This window comes from Microcaecilia unicolor, chromosome 3 (genome assembly GCF_901765095.1).
Source record: "Microcaecilia unicolor chromosome 3, aMicUni1.1, whole genome shotgun sequence".
In the NCBI taxonomy this organism is placed as follows: Eukaryota; Metazoa; Chordata; class Amphibia; order Gymnophiona; family Siphonopidae; genus Microcaecilia; species Microcaecilia unicolor.
The window spans coordinates 124,135,040-124,152,129 of record NC_044033.1 but is presented as its reverse complement, the minus strand read 5'-3'; the positions used below and the strand labels follow the sequence as shown (position 1 = coordinate 124,152,129).

At 44.2% G+C, this 17,090-nt stretch overlaps 1 protein-coding gene across 1 annotated transcript in view; it reads right to left on the bottom strand.

Annotated features, from left to right (window-relative positions):
* MACROD2 (mono-ADP ribosylhydrolase 2) overlaps positions 1-17,090 on the bottom strand; it is a 2,039,061-nt gene that overhangs the window by 1,381,821 nt on the left and 640,150 nt on the right. The window lies entirely within an intron of this gene.

The window sequence follows — 17,090 nt, the reverse complement described above, 5'->3', positions numbered from 1 at the left end:
TTCCAAAATTACCATTGCAGATCCACAAATGGTCGAAGTTTGCCCTCCTCTGTGAGCATCTGAAAGAGATATTTTATTCCCTTAGCACTCCAATCCAAAAAAGTTTGGGACTCAGTGCCTGGTAAAAAAAATCTGGATTCTGACATATCGCCAAAAATGGAGTGACTGCAGCACAGAAGTGATGGTGGTGACAAAGCCATCTCCACACTAAGTGCAATGGCCTATGAAAAATTCCCAAATGTTTAAGTTCTTTCAGTAGAGCATGGCCAGTACTGTGGAGTAGGTAGCTGAAGTGCACTTATGGAACAAGGCCAGTCTCCAAGGATGTGAGAGAGAAATAATCTGTGTTATGGTACCAATCATTGATGTGGCACATGCCACAGGCCACAGTCAGATAGTGCAAGTTTAAAAGGCCCAAGCCACCATGGCACGTTGGAGTGTGCAATACAGTCATTGAAAGGCATGCTCGCTTACCAGTCCACAAATAATGTTACACAATACGGTGAATTTTCTTTTCATCTTTGACAGTTAAATATAAATATTTGAAAAAGATATAAAAACATGGAGACAATATAATATTAAAAAGACTTACTCAACTCAATATGAAATAGGATATGCCCTCCACAAATCCAACTTCCTGCCCAGATTGCGGTACATTACTACTGTATAAGGTATCCAAGTTAGCAGGGATCTGTACCCCCAAGTATTGTAAGGTCTCCATAGCCCAGGTGAGAGGGAAGGAGCCGGGCCAGGAATGTTGCAGGGACCCTGACAATGTTAACGCTTGGGATTTAGATAAATTGAGGGTAAAGCCTAACAGAATGCCATAAGTACAATTGCATGCAACAATTAGGCGCAGGTATTTAGGCCTGGTTTTAGGTGACCTAAATGGGTGCACCTAAAGTTTAGTCGCAAAGAACGGCACACGGGAATATTCTATAAAGTACATGTACCTTTAGGCATAGTTTATAGAATCAGATAACCATGTGTTTTTTTTCAGTGCTGATTTTTAAGGTGCCATTTATAGAATTTGGCCCATTGTGCACAAATGTCAATGCAAAAATCAAAATTAAACTCACTTTGAAATGTAGATATACCAAAGCTCAAGCTTCATCAATCAGCTGTAGCACTGATGTAACATTATTTTTCGGAACCTGCTTCAGGGATATTACAGCATAACAGTGATCCAATTCAAAGTTGCATTATTCCGCCTGGTTGCATACACAAATTTTCCACATATCTGAAGGCCCAATTTCACTATATTTATTTATTTACTATTTTGATTATATTGATGACTTTTGATTTATTTTATAAAGGCAGCATACTCTATTACAAAACAGGCACCCAGAACTATCCTGAACAGCACACAAATGTTTTTGCATATATTTATATCTGCTCCAAAGGCGTAAATGCACTCCATGGGGTAGATTCAAGAAAGGCCGCCAAAAGTTAGCAAACATTTGGATGCTGAGAGAATTCTATAAATGGTGCTGAAACTTGGGCACTGAAAAATTCAGCACTAATCACTGTTCTATAAAGGGTGCATGCCTTATATAGAATAGCGTTTAGCGCAGATCCTGCAGCTAACCTTTGGATGCCGGACATATGCCTGCTAAAACCTGGTGTAAATGATGGCGCCCAGGTTAGGTGTAGTAAGGCTAATAAAATAGTGTGCAGCCAGTTGCATGCACAAATCCTAATTAATGTCAATTAGCTGCAATTAGGTAACACCCAATTATTGCTAGTTAACGGCTTGTTAAATTAGTTAGCGCCCAATTGCTAGTTAACAGCTTGTTAATCAATTAAGTTGTGCATGCAACTGGGTACATGCCCAAATTTTGGCACACAACTTTGGGCACCATATATAGAATCTGGGGGCAAGCGTCAATCCATGTGGAAGTACCGTTATATAATACTAGCGTAGGTCCGCAATGACGCACCTAGGTACCAGTATGTACGCCAGCTCAAAGTGCTCGCACCTAACTGTAGCAATCAGGCACATAACTGAATATATATCCTATAATATGTGCAGGCAAATCGGACACACCCCTTGCCCCTCTTGCAATTGCGCACTATGGATTTTGCATGCATATGTTAAAGAATACGAACTAAGGTCAGTTGAGCATGTAACTTCTGATTGGTGCCAATTAGCACCAATTAACACTTCTTAGTGCCAATTACTGCTAATTAACATCAATTACCAACTCATCTAATATAATAATTTGTACCTCAACATTCTGTGGCTGACTGGCTGTCTGGGTTCGTAACATCCTGACGTCAGCAAGCCTCCAGCATTCCCTTCCCTCTCACTGTCTTCCCCTTGCGTAAAGATGAAATGACGTCAGAGGAGGGCGGAACACTGAGAGGGAAGGGAACACTAGAGGCGAGCTGACGTCAGGATGTTATGAATGGATGGGAGGGCATGGCACAGGACAATCGCTGGACATGGAGGGGAGGACAAAATAACGGTACATCGAGGGGAGGGGAGGAGAGGGCAGGGCAGAGGAGAATTGATGGTCATGGATGGGATGGGAGGAGAGGAGAGAATCGCGGGACATGGATGAGAGGGCAGGGCAGAGGAGAATCAATGGACGTGGAGGGGATGGGAGGCGAGGGGAGAATTGTGGGATATGGAAGGGAGGGCAGGGCAGAGGAGAATTGCTGGACATGGAGGGGAGGCCAGAATCGCAGGACACAGAGGGGAGGCCAGGGCAGAGGACAATCGCTGGACATGGAGGGGAGGCCAGAATCCTGGAATACGGAGGGGAGGGCAAGGCAGAGGAGAATCTCTGGACCTGGAGGGGATGGGAGGCGAGGGGAGAATCGCAGCACACAGAGGGCATGGCAGGGCAGAGGAGAATCGCTGCACATGGAGGGGAGGTCAGAATCGCGGGACACAGAGGGGATGGAAGAATTGCGGAACATGGAGGGGAGGGCAGGGGAGAGAGGAGAAATCGCTTAGACGAGAGCCTTCCTAGGGCCCATTTCATTTTTGATGAAACGGGCTTGGTTTCACTAGTTATTATATTAAAGTATACACAAAACTGACCTTATTCTATAACTAGTGTTAGCAACTTTATGCCCTAAGCACCCAGAATTTGGAGGCAATTTCTCCAAATGGGTTAGTTTTGCACATACCATGACAAGCATGAACCTCACTCCTAAGCAAGGACATGTGGAGTATGATCTCAGTCCCTCAAACTTACTGCTGACGCTCGCCGTAGTACTCACATTGTGCCAAAGAGAGCTTCTTTCTGGAGTTCATAAGATGTAACAGGTAGAGGCAACTTATCCAGGTGAGCTTGGAAGTCTTTTTGATCATGCTGTGGCACCCAATATGATGGGAAATATTTCTGTATCTTTCTGACACATTTTCTTGGTCTCAGACTGTATTTCTTGGTGTTTGAGGATCTTCCCTCTCTGCACGCAATTTGGACTATGTGTGTACATGTGTGTTTTATAAAATCTGCATGTACATCATCATTCTGCCAAAATATACCCCCCAGGAAAGCCTAAATGTGCAGTGTATCATGGTAGCACACATATAAACACGTCTGTTCTGCCACACACTTTTATAGAACAATTTTCCCCATGTAAAACATGCTTCCATGCAGGGAACAGTTTAGAAAATTACTCCTTTTATTAGCACTTTCTTGCACAAACAATTTTAAGTTAATTTTTGTAATTAACTAGTAACCACTGCAGCAGATGGAGGATTTGCCTATCTACTCTGATTTCAGGTGGTGTGCTAGACAGTAACATAAATATGCAGGGAAGGAGAAGAACACAATGTTAATTACTAAGTTGCAGAGCAAATTTAACAAAATATGACTAATTAAATGATAGTAGACTGTTCCGCAATGCCAAGAAAACAAAAGAAAAATTATTTGGTAATGAAAATACACCATCTGCTCTTACAAATGTTGTCCTCACAGCCAAGGCTAGATCCCAGCTTGAATCAATTTTAGGTTTCAGTCTCACTCCAACCCCTCATTTCCCCTCCTTTTTAGCCCGCCTCACTCCCCACACTGGTTCGTTAACTTCAATTGTTCTTGCCTCAGATTATCCACTTTATGCCACTCGTATAATAGCAGAGATCACCACCATAGTACTAGTCACCTTCCTTCTTACCTAGGCCTCAAGGGCACTAAAAACACCTCCTTCCAGTCAAATCACACCTTTTAAATATCATGGTGTTTGAATGGACTAGGCCTTAATCTATAATTATCATATATCTGAACTAGTAAGCAAGCAAATATACAAATGCCTATACAGATCAAGGTCCTACTAGATGAAACCTCACAGAAAATAAAAGTATTTTACTTCCAGTAAATTATCAATGCATAATGTTAGGTTGCATTGGCTTCTGCCTCTAAATCAAGCAATTTTCATGGTGCCTCATACACACCTACCTCACTTTGACCACAATATAACCTGTATTTGTTATCAACTGACTGGCGAACGCCTTTACGGTACTATGTAAGCCACATTGAGCCTGCAAATAGGTGGGAAAATATGGGGTACAAATGTAACAAATAAATAGATAAATAAATATGAGAGAGACATTTAAATATCTCAAGAGGCAAATCTCTTTCAATTTAAATAAAACTGCAATGGATTTAGGATGAAGTTAGAAGGTTTTAGACTCAGGAGTAATCTAAGGAAATAATTTTTTTATGGAAAGTGTGGTATATGCATGGAATGGCTTCCCAGTAGAGGTGGTGGAGACAAAGACTATAGCTGAATTCAGAAAGCTTGAACAAACACATAGGATCTCTAAAGGAGAGGACGAGATAGTAGATGATATGGATGGTGCTTTATTTGCTGTCATCTGTTTCAATAATCTGATTTCTGCTTTAGCTGCCTTTGTTAAAAGCGTTTACTTTTGTATTTCAATGCTCTATACCTTTAGGGAACAATTATCCTATGAACAGAGATATTAATTAATCTTAATTAATGACCTCTAAGAAAGGGATTACTTATGTCACAACACTTCTCTTTGATATTTCATTTACACTTCAGAAAATGTAGAATCACACATCTGCTGGATAAATTTAGTAGTTCTGTAACACACATCTCTTAAAATACATCTAAAAATTTGGGGGCTTTGATAACTTCAATACGCATACGTAGCTATAAAGCAAATCATTATACAAAATCTGTCATTATAGAACCAGTGTTGTATAGCATATGTGAGTCATAATGATTCAACGTATTTTGTGTCTGCATAAAAACAAAATAAAATACCACTACAGATGGAAGATTATACAAAAATGGTCTATTAACCTGGCAAAGATTTGCATTACAGTACTGTTCATTGTTCTCTAGATGAAGTAATTTCACAGTACATGACTATACATGAGAAAAGTATCACAGCAGTAAACATATACTTTCAAGTACGGTGGAGTTTTCCCCTCCTGCCTTTTTATCCAATGTGAAATACAGTCAAAAGGGACATGAAACCTATACTGTTTTGCTTAAGGAACAAGTTTCCACCCATAAACTATACTTTGATAGTCTGCAAGGCATTCTGAAACTGATCCAGTGTCTTATTCTTACATCCAGTTAACACCAAAGCATGCATCTTAAGCATCTTGATTCTTTTGAGAGTAGAATCAACCACAACACTGGTGTGTCAACTGAAACTCATTGAATTCAAGTACTGTTTGGACACGGCACTTTGTATTTGCCTTCTTGTTCACAGAACTGAGAAAAAAGATTCTACAACATCCTTGTGTGTGCCTGAAGGATGACACTGCCACTCTCTCCTTGGCACTGTCCAGTTACTTTAGGAAATTAGCAAAAGGAACCTGGATTTTCTTAGTTGCTGCAACTCACATGGGATGGCTTTTCTCGTCCTGTTTATAAGACATGAAAGGAAATGCCCTCCAATGGAAAACAATTTGCAGTCAGTTCTGGGAAAGGTTCTGCAAGACAGCATAGTAATACTTTTCAGTGCTGTTCTCTTCAGAGAACTGAGGCTCAGAGGCTTCACTGTTCTCAGACTCTGAAATAGTGAGACAAAGTCCAAGAACGAGGCATACATGGTGCCAATGAATTAGAACGCAAAGGTAAAAAACAAAGTTCTTTGGAGTCCTAACAGAGAAAGCCACTGATGTGCCATTCTGTACCATAGGGCCTGGATTAAGCTTCAGTGGAGTTGATAGAAGTGGAGGGGTAACATGAAGTAGTGAAATGCCTTCCAGGATCCTCTGCTACCAGAAGTACCAACCAAATACTGAGGGGTCATTTTACTAAGGTGCACTGAAAAATGGCCTGCGCTGTTGTAGGTGCATGTATTGGACGAGCGCAGGTCCATTTTTCAGTGTGCCTGCAAAAAAGGCCCTTTTTTTGGCTGAAAATGGACATGCGCCAAAATAAAAATTGGCACGCGTCCATTTTGGGCCTGAGAACTTACTGCCACCCACTGACTTAACGGTAAGGTCTCACGTGTTAACCGGGCAGTAATTGTCAGCATGCGTACACTGCCAATTACCGCCTGGTTAGTGCCACACAGTAGAAAATAAAATATATTTTCTGCTGTGTGTATCAGGCACACGTAAAAAATGGAATTACCACCTGTGGCACACGGTAGCTGGGCAGTAGTTCCAAATTGACACGCATTGGATGCGCGTAGGTGCCTACGTGCCTTACTAAAAGGGTCCCTGAATGTGATCTCAGAATAGAGTAATGATTCTAATACTGATATTGTAATCCACCTGGGGACAAATGAGCTCGCCAACAATAGCAAGTTTGGAGCACAGAGTGTGTTCCAGAAGCTTGGGGAGGGACTCAAGCCTTTGGTTTGGACTGCAGCTTTTTCTGAAGTTATAAGGGAAAGGAAAGACTGTGTAAAACAGAGGAGTTCAATAAATGGCTTGAAGCTTTGTGTAAAGAAGAAGGTTTCAGATATATAGGAGGATGGGGCAGAACATGGAAAAATAACAGGCTGTACTTTAAGGATGAGCTACATCTTTCTGTGACAGGAAAAGGGATCTTTGGAGATAAATTCAGATGGTATATTTCTAGACATTTAAACTAGAGGGTGGGGGTGACTAAAGAAATCAAGGGAATTGAGAAAGTCACCCCCAGCAAAAACATGACAACAGTGGGGAAAATAATGCTAATATAGAAAACCATCTAAACTCACTTAACACGTGGAAAGCAATGAGCACAAATGCTTGTAGTCTAAGTTAAAAGATTAAAGATGTGCAAGCTCTGATGTTTGAGGAAGACTTGGATACTATTGTTATTACTGAGACATGGGTCAATGATTCTCATGAATGGGATGCAACTATACCGGGCTATAATCTATTCAGAAAGGATAGGGAGGGCCAAAGAGGTAGAGAAGTGGCACTTTATTTGAAAAATAATATCAGAGCAGCTGAAATGCAGGGGACCTAAGGAAAGGAAGAAACTATATAGATTGTTCTGGAAAGAGAAGATAGAACCTGTATGCAGGGGATGTTATCTACAGACCTCTGGCACAAATGGAGAAGCTAGACAAAGATTTGATTGAATATATCAATAAGCTTGGAATGAAAAGAGATGCACTGTTTCTGGAAGATTTCAACTTGCTTGTTGTAAATTGGAACATCCTGTCAGCAGAATCGGAAATAACCGAAGACATTGCAGATGCCTGTCAAAGTGCTATGCTCAGACAAATGGTGACTGAACCCAGGAGGGAAGGGTTGACACTGGATCTAGTGCTCACAAATAGAGATAGCCTAGGCAATAGTGATCGTCATATGATATGGTTTGATTGAAGAACAAAATCAGAGTACAGACGCACAAAACTCAAAGTACTGGATTTCAAATGAGCTGATTTTGGTAAAATGAGGGAATACTTAAGAAGGAGCAGACAGCAGGGGTAGACATTGGAGAAGTGCAATAAACTCGAAGCGAAAGGGAAATATGTCTAGTGAAAGCACAGGTGGAAGAAAAAATGGCTAAAGATGTAAAGAGAAATGACAAGACCTTTTCAGATATATTGGGAAAAGGAGAAAAGCTAGGAATGGAATTGGTAGACTGAAAGACGCTGAGAATAACTATACAGACAAGGATAAAGAGAACATACTAAAAAAAAACTTCTCTTTGATGTTCACAGATGAAAATCCTGGAGAAGGACCGCAGTCGGCTGCTGAAGGTATATCTGGGAATGGGGTGGACATTGAACTGTTCATGGAAGAAAGTGTTTATAAACAATTGGACAATCTGAAAGTGGACAAAGCTATGGGGCTGGATGGGATACATCCCAGAATACTGAGGGAACTCAGAGAAATCCTGGCAGGACCTCTTAAGGATTTATTTAATAGAACCTTGGAGACGGGAGAGGTTCCGCGGGATTGGTAACAAGCGTATGTGGTCCCTTTACACGAAAGCAGGGACAGGGAAGAAGTCTCATGTCGGTGGTGGGAAAAATAATGGAGTCGAAGCTGCAGGAAAAGATAGTTAACTTTCTAGAAACCAACGGGTTGCAGAAGTCAACATGGCTTTACCAAAGGAAAATCCTGCCAAGTGAATCAGATAGATTTCTTTGACCTGGTGACCAAATAAGTGGATGCTGGACATGCGCTTGATGTAATCTATTTGGATTTCAGCAAAGCCTTTGATACAGTTCCTAACACAAGACTCCTGAAAAAGCTGAGAGGGCTGAACTTAGGACCCAAAGTGGTGAACTGGATCAGAAACTGGTTGACTGACAAGTGGTAGAGGGTGGTGGTAAATGGAATCTGCTCAGAGGACAGGAAGGTGAGTAGTGGAGTAACTCAGGGGTCGGTACTGGGGCTGATTCTGTTTAATATATGGCTGAAACGTTAGAGGGAAAAGTTTCTCTTTTTGTGAATGACATGAAGATAGCCAATAGAGTGGATACCTCAGGGGGAGTAGAAACCATGAGAAGAGATCACCAGAAATTAGAAGAATGGTCAAAGGTCTGGCAGTTAAAATTTAAATTTTTTTGTATCAAACTATTGAAACCAATAATAGAAATAAAAATTATTCTTTTTAAATTTTCTTTTTTTTTTAATCTTTTTTTTTTTTTTTAAATTAATGATAGTGCTCAGAAGTTTAGTGTGTCACACCGGAAGGGTAACCTTCATTATCATGCAGTTCACACTTCAACATTTTGAGTTAAAATTTAATGCCATGAAGTGCAGAGTGATGCACTTAGGGGAGTAGAAATCCAAAGGGGATGTACCAGATAAGAGGGGAGAAATTGATAAGCACAGCTCAGGAGAGGAACCATAGGGTGATGGTTTCTGAGGATCTCAATGCAACAAGGCAGTAGCTACGGCCAGAAGGATGCTAGGTACACACAGACAGGGTTATAACCAGCAGAAGAAAGGAGGTGTTGATGCCCTTATACAAGTTGTTATTGAGGCCCCACTTGGAGTATTGTGCTCTGTTTTGGAGGTCGTATCTTTCTAAAGATTTGAAGTGGTTCAGAGAAAAGCGACCAAAATGGTATGGGGTTTAGGTTGCAAGACATATGAAGAGAGAATTGAGGACCTGCACATGTATACCCTGGATGATAAGAGAGACAGGGGTGATATGATACAGATGTTCAAATATTTGAAAGATATTAATTGAGAAAATAAATCTTTTCTAGAGAAGGGAAGGTGGTAGAGCTAGAGTACATGAATTGAGGTTGCAGGGGAGCAGACTCAAGAATAATATCAGGAAGTATTTTTTCATTGAAAAGGTGGTAGATACATGGAATGCACTCCCGTGGGAGGTGGAGGAGATGAAAACAGTAACGAAATTCAAAAATGTGTGGGACAAACACAAAGGAATCATGTATAGAAGGAATGGAGCCAAACAAGCATAATAGCAACACCAGTGGACAGATTCAGCTTCTGTAAAAGGAGAGCAAGGCTGGTGCCGGGCAGACTTCTATGTCTGTGCCCTGAAAATGGCAAGGACAAATCAAGATCGTGTACGTATCATACCTTATACTATGAATTTATCGTATTGGTACAGGTCTTTATCTGCCGTCATCTACTATGGTATTATGTAAGTAGATTGAGCAACATACCTATTGGCTTGAAAATCAACCTCATTGTATCCAGTGACCATCCTGCCTAATTCTGCCTGTGCTTAGCCCAAGCCAGTAACCATGCCAGCTGAAAATTTATCCTCCAGGTATAAAACTATGTGGAACTAGTATAATGTGGATATTAAATTTAAGGAGGCCCAGGATGTTTCTTTGATTTTGAAGAATAATGGCATATTTATTCATTTTGATGAGAAAAATACAAGATACATAGGTAATGGAAAGATACATTGGGTCCCTTTTACTAAGCTGCAGTAAGCACTAATGTGTGCTTCCCACATGTTGAAATCCACTACCGCGGGTGGCAATTTTGTATTCAGTATGCACTACCTACGCACTAAAGAATAGAAAATATTTTTTTAGCACTGGGGGCTTGTTTGAGGGCAGAGAGTAGGTGTGTCCAGTGCTAATCGGTTAGCACTGCTGCATTGCCACATGCTGACTGATAAGCATGTAGCTAGCACAGGAGCCCTTACCACCTAAGTAAATAGGTGGCAGTAAAGGCTCCTGTGTCCTGTTCTCATGGCCATGTACTAATTGGGAAAATGGGAAATGCAGCCATTTTACAGCCATGCTAAAAGTGGCCTCAGCGCATGGGAAAGCTCCATGCTACTGATACCACAGGACACTTTTTAGCAAAGTTTAGAATAAGGGCCCCTTTATTTCTAGAACAGATCACCATTAAGCTTTTCTGAAGAACTAAGGTAGAGAACTTCCTGTTGGTTCAGATATTCAATGACATACTTCAGACCCTGTTTACTAAGCCGCGCTATAAGCGTGCTAGCATTTACAGCGCATGCTAAAAATTAGTGTGCGCTAACACTAGAGACATCCATATACTCCTATTAGCATTAGCATGTGCTCAAAATTAGCATCACCTAAAAATGCAAGGGCACCTTAGTAATCAGGGCCCTTAATTTTTGATGTTTAATTTTCCAGTATGATATAGATGATTACAGCATTTTGTTTTTGCTTTGAATGGTATGTTTTTCTTTTTTTTCAAGATTATGAGAGATTAGTGCTTTCTTGGCTCTCTCTGTAAAGAACTTAGATAATATCAATAAAAAATATGAACCTGCACCAATAACAACAATAAACCAATTTAGCTAATCCAATATAATGCACTCCTCATGTCTCTTTAATTTGTCATCTATATATTATGTATAGTCTTCCTTTTAATTACCCTGACCTTGCCTACCTAATGCATTTTAAATCAATAACCAAAAAAAGCAAAGAAATAAGATGTTTTAAAAAAGGCAATTGTAACTGTTCTAAAGAATGTTGAGAGGATCCCTTTCCAGTCAGTTAACTTTTAATGGATATTCAAAAGAGATAATCTAGTTAATTCAGTATTGCTGAAAATTTCCAGATAAAGATAATTGGATAAATAATCTTAACTTTGTACCCGCTATCTGCCGGATTCTATATTGCGCGCCTAGCATTCTGCGCTGAAATCTAAGCATATCCATAATAATGCACATAACTTAATTGGCTTAACAAGCCAATCAGCACTTTTAATAGTACTTAACAAGCAATAATGAGCACTAACTGGCAATAATTAGAATTTATGTGCATAACTCCCTAAGCATATTCTCTAATGAGCTGCGTCTAAATTCTAAAGCATGCAGTTCAAAAGGGGCATGGCTATGGGCGGGGAAATGGGCATTCCCAAATTTACATGCATTTTTAAAATAGAAGAAGGCCCAGTACGCGTAAATCTACGCGCTGGGTGAAAATGGAGGCACGTAGTTTTAGCTGCTGGGATATCAACTAAGCATATGCTATATGCTGCACCTAAATCTTATAAAATATGCTTAGGCGGAAATCTGGTCCTATTTGAACATATTGGAGGAGATTTACATGAGGGTTCAAATGTTAGACAGTAAAAATAAACCCGCATGTTTATGAGGATCTTTTACAAAGGCGCGCTAGCGTTTTTAATGCAGGCTAATGATTAGCGTGTGCTAAATGCTAGAGATGCCTATAGAAATATATGTTAAACAATCATCAACCCAGCTGTTTTATCATCAATAGCAATGTTGCTCCTATTTAAAATAACAAATTCAATTATTCCCCGACCAACTTCTTGAATTTTTTCATGGCAAATCTTCTTTATTTATCCTTTTTTATTTGATATTTAAAGCGAATGCTACAAACCTGTAGAAGGTATTCTCCAAGGACAGCAGGCTGATTGTTCTCACTGATGGGTGACGTCCACGGCAGCCCCTCCAATCGGAATCTTCACTAGCAAAGGCCTTTGCTAGCCCTCGCGTGCCCATGCGCACCGCGCATGCGCGACCGTCTTCCCGCCCGAACCGGCTCGTGTTCGTCAGTCCCGTATATAGCAAGACAAAGACAAGGGAAGACACAACTCCAAAGGGGAGGCGGGCGGGTATGTGAGAACAATCAGCCTGCTGTCTTCGGAGAATACCTTCTACAGGTACGTAGCATTCGCTTTCTCCGAGGACAAGCAGGCTGCTTGTTCTCACTGATGGGGTATCCCTAGCCCCCAGGCTCACTCAAAACAACAAACATGGTCAATTGGGCCTCGCAACGGCGAGGACATAACTGAGATTGATCTAACAACTTATCTAACTAACTGAGAGTGTAGCGTGGAACAGAATAAAAATGGGCCTAGGGGGGTGGACTTGGATTCTAAACCCGGAACAGATTCTGAAGCACTGACTGCCCAAACCGACTGTCGCGTCGGGTATCCTGCTGCAGGCAGTAATGAGATGTGAATGTGTGGACAGATGACCACGTCGCAGCCTTGCAAATCTCTTCAATAGTGGCTGACTTCAAGTGGGCCACAGATGCTGCCATGGCTCTAACATTATGAGCCGTGACATGACCCTCAAGAGCCGGCCCAGCCTGGGCGTAAGTGAAGGAAATGCAATCTGCTAGCAAATTGGAAATGGTGCGTTTCCCCACAGCCACTCCCCTCCTGTTGGGATCAAAAGAAACAAACAATTGGGCGGACTGTCTGTTGGGCTGTGTCCGCTCCAGATAGAAGGCCAATGCTCTTTTGCAGTCCAATGTGTGCAGCTGACGTTCAGCAGGGCAGGAATGCGGACGGGGAAAGAATGTTGGCAAGACAATTGACTGGTTCAGATCGAACTCCGACACTACCTTCGGCAAGAACTTAGGGTGAGTGCGGAAGACTACTCTATTATGATGAAATCTGGTGTAAGGGGCCTGGGCTACCAGGGCCTGAAGCTCACTGACTCTACGAGCTGAAGTAACTGCCACCAAGAAAATGACATTCCAGGTCAAGTACTTCAGATGGCAGGAGTTCAGTGGCTCAAAAGGAGGTTTCATCAGCTGGGTGAGAACGACATTGAGATCCCATGACACTGTAGGAGGTTTGACGGGTGGCTTTGACAAAAGCAAACCTCTCATGAAGCGAACAACTAAAGGCTGTCCTGAGATCGGCTTACCTTCCACACGGTAATGTTATGCACTGATTGCGCTAAGGTGAACCCTTACAGAGTTGGTCTTGAGACCAGACTCAGACAAGTGCAGAAGATATTCAAGCAGGGTCTGTGTAGGACAGGAGCGAGGATCTAAGGCCTTGCTGTCACACCAGACGGCAAACCTCCTCCATAAAAAGAAGTAACTCCTCTTAGTGGAATCTTTCCTGGAAGCAAGCAAGACACGGGAGACACCCTCCGACAGACCCAAAGAGGCAAAGTCTACGCTCTTAACATCCAGGCCGTGAGAGCCACAGACTGGAGGTTGGGATGCAGAAGCGCCCCTTCGACCTGTGTGATGAGGGTCGGAAAACACTCCAATCTCCACGGTTCTTCGGAGGACAACTCCAGAAGGAGAGGGAACCAGATCTGACGCGGCCAAAAAGGAGCAATCAGAATCATGGTGCCTCGGTCTTGCTTGAGTTTCAACAAAGTCTTCCCCACCAGAGGTATGGGAGTATAAGCATACAGCAGGCCTTCCCCCCAATCCAGGAGGAAGGCATCCGATGCCAGTCGGCCGTGGGCCTGAAGCCTGGAACAGAACTGAGGGACCTTGTGGTTGGCTCGAGATGCAAAGAGATCTACCAAGGGGGTGCCCCACACCTGGAAGATCCAGCGCACTACTCTGGAGTTGAGCGACCACTCGTGAGGTTGCATAATCCTGCTCAACCTGTCGGCCAGACTGTTGTTTACGCCTGCCAGATACGTGGCTTGGAGCAACATGCTGTAACGGCGAGCCCACAGCCACATGCTGACGGCTTCCTGACACAGGGGGCGAGATCCAGTGCCCCCCTGCTTGTTGATGTAATACATGGCAACCTGGTTGTCTGTCTGAATTTGGATAATTTGGTGGGACAGCCGATCTCTGAAAGCCTTCAGAGCGTTCCAGACCGCTCGTAACTCCAGGAGATTGATCTGCAGATCGAGTTCCTGGAGGGACCAGCTTCCCTGGGTATAAAGCCCATCGACATGAGCTCCCCACCCCAGGAGAGACGCATCCGTAGTCAGCACTTTTTGTGGCTGAGGAATTTGGAAAGGGTGTCCCAGAGTCAAATTGGACCAAATCATCCACCAGTACAGGGATTTGAGAAAACTCGTGGACAGGTGGATCACGTCCTCTAGATCCCCAGCAGCCTGAAACCACTGGGAAGCTAGGGTCCATTGAGCAGATCGCATGTGAAGACGAGCCATGGGAGTCACATGAACTGTGGAGGCCATGTGGCCCAGCAATCTCAACATCTGCCGAGCTGTGATCTGCTGGGACGCTCGTACCCGGGAGACGAGGGACAGCAGATTGTTGGCCCTTGTCTCCGGAAAATAGGCACGAGCCGTCCGAGAATCCAGCAGAGCTCCTATGAATTCGAGTCTCTGTACTGGGAGAAGATGGGACTTTGGATAATTTATCACAAACCCCAGTAGCTCCAGGAGTCGAATAGTCATCTGCATGGACTGTAGAGCTCCTGCCTCGGAATTGTTCTTCACCAGCCAATCGTCGAGATAAGGGAACACGTGCACTCCCAGCCTGCGAAGCGCTGCTGCTACTACAACCAGGCACTTCGTGAACACCCTGGGCGCAGAGGCGAGCCCAAAGGGTAGCACACAGTACTGGAAGTGACGTGTGCCCAGACGAAATCGTAGATACTGCCTGTGAGCTGGCAATATCGGGATGTGCGTGTAGGCGTCCTTCAAGTCCAGAGAGCATAGCGAATCGTTTTCCTGAATCATGGGAAGAAGGGTGCCCAGGGAAAGCATCCTGAACTTTTCCTTGACCAGATATTTGTTCAGGGCCCTTAGGTCTAGGATGGAATACATCCCCCCTGTTTTCTTTTCCACAAGGAAGTACCTGGAATAGAATCCCAGTCCTTCTTGCCCGGATGGCACGGGCTCGACCGCATTGGCGCTGAGAAGGTAGGAGAGTTCCTCTGCAAGTAGCTGCTTGTGCTGGAAGCTGTAGGACTGAGCTCCCGGTGGGCAATTTGGAGGCTTCGAGGCCAAATTGAGGGCGTACCCTTGCCGGACTATTTGAAGAACCCAATGGTCGGAGGTTATAAGAGGCCACCTTTGGTGAAAAACTTTCAACCTCCCCCCGACCGGCAGATCGCCCGGCACGGACACGTTGATGTTGGCTATGCTCTGCTGGAGCCAGTCAAAAGCTCGTCCCCTGCTTTTGCTGGGGAGCCATGGGGCCTTGCTGAGACGCACGCTGCTGACGAGAGCGAGCGCGCTGGGGCTTAGCCTGGGCCACAGGCTGGCGAGAGGGAGGATTGTACCTACGCTTACCAGAAGAGTAGGAAACAGCCCTCCTTCCCCCATAAAAACGTCTACCTGATGAGGTAGATGCTGAAGGCTGCCGGCGGGAGAATTTGTCGAAAGCGTTATCCCGCTGGTGGAGCTGTTCTACCACCTGTTCGACCTTTTCTCCAAAAATGTTGTCTGCTCGGCAAGGGGAGTCCACAATCCGCTGCTGGATCCTATTCTCCAGGTCGGAGGCACGCAGCCATGAGAGTCTGCGCATCACCACACCTTGAGCAGCGGCCCTGGACGCAGCATCAAAGGTATCATATACCCCTCTGGCCAGGAATTTTCTGCACGCCTTCAGCTGCCTGACCACCTCCTGAAACAGCTTGGCTTGCTCAGAAGGGAACTTGTCTACCAAGTCGGCCAACTGTCGCACATTGTTCCGCATATGGATGCTCGTGTAGAGCTGGTAGGACTGAATCTTGGCCACGAGCATAGAGGAATGATAGGCCTTCCTCCCAAAGGAGTCTAAGGTTCTGGAGTCTCTGCCCGGGGGCACCGAAGCATGCTCTCTAGAACTCTTAGCCTTCTTTAGTGCCAGATCCACCACACCAGAGTCGTGAGGCAACTGAGTGCGCATCAGCTCTGGGTCCCCATGGATCCGATACTGGGATTCGATCTTCTTGGGAATGTGGGGATTAGTTAATGGCTTGGTCCAGTTCGCCAGCAATGTCTTTTTTAGGACATGATGCATGGGTACTGTGGACGCTTCCTTAGGTGGAGAAGGATAGTCCAAGAGCTCAAACATCTCAGCCCTGGGCTCATCCTCCACGACCACCGGGAAGGGGATGGCTGTAGACATCTCCCGGACAAAGGCCGCAAAAGACAGACTCTCGGGAGGAGAAAGCTGCCTTTCAGGGGAGGGAGTGGGGTCAGAAGGACAGCCATCAGACTCCTCATCAGAGAAATATCTGATGTCCTCCTCCCACGAGGCCTCACCATCAGTATCAGACAGAAGTTCACGAACCTGCGTCTGAAGCCGTGCCCGACTCAACTCCGTGGAAACACGGCCACAGTAGGAGCGTCGAGAGGTGGACTCTCTTGCCAGCACCGGCGAAGCTCCCTCCGCCAACGTCGTCAGGGAGTCTGCTTGGGAGGCGGCCATAGCCGGTACCGATACCGGAGACCTCACCTCGGGCAAAGGGCCAGCCGTCGCCTCACCCGATGGTACCGGTGGCGCAAGCACCCCTGGTACCAGAGGAGAAGGGCGCAACAGCTCTCCCAGAATCTCTGGAAGAACGGCCCAGAGACTCTCGTGCAGAGCGGCT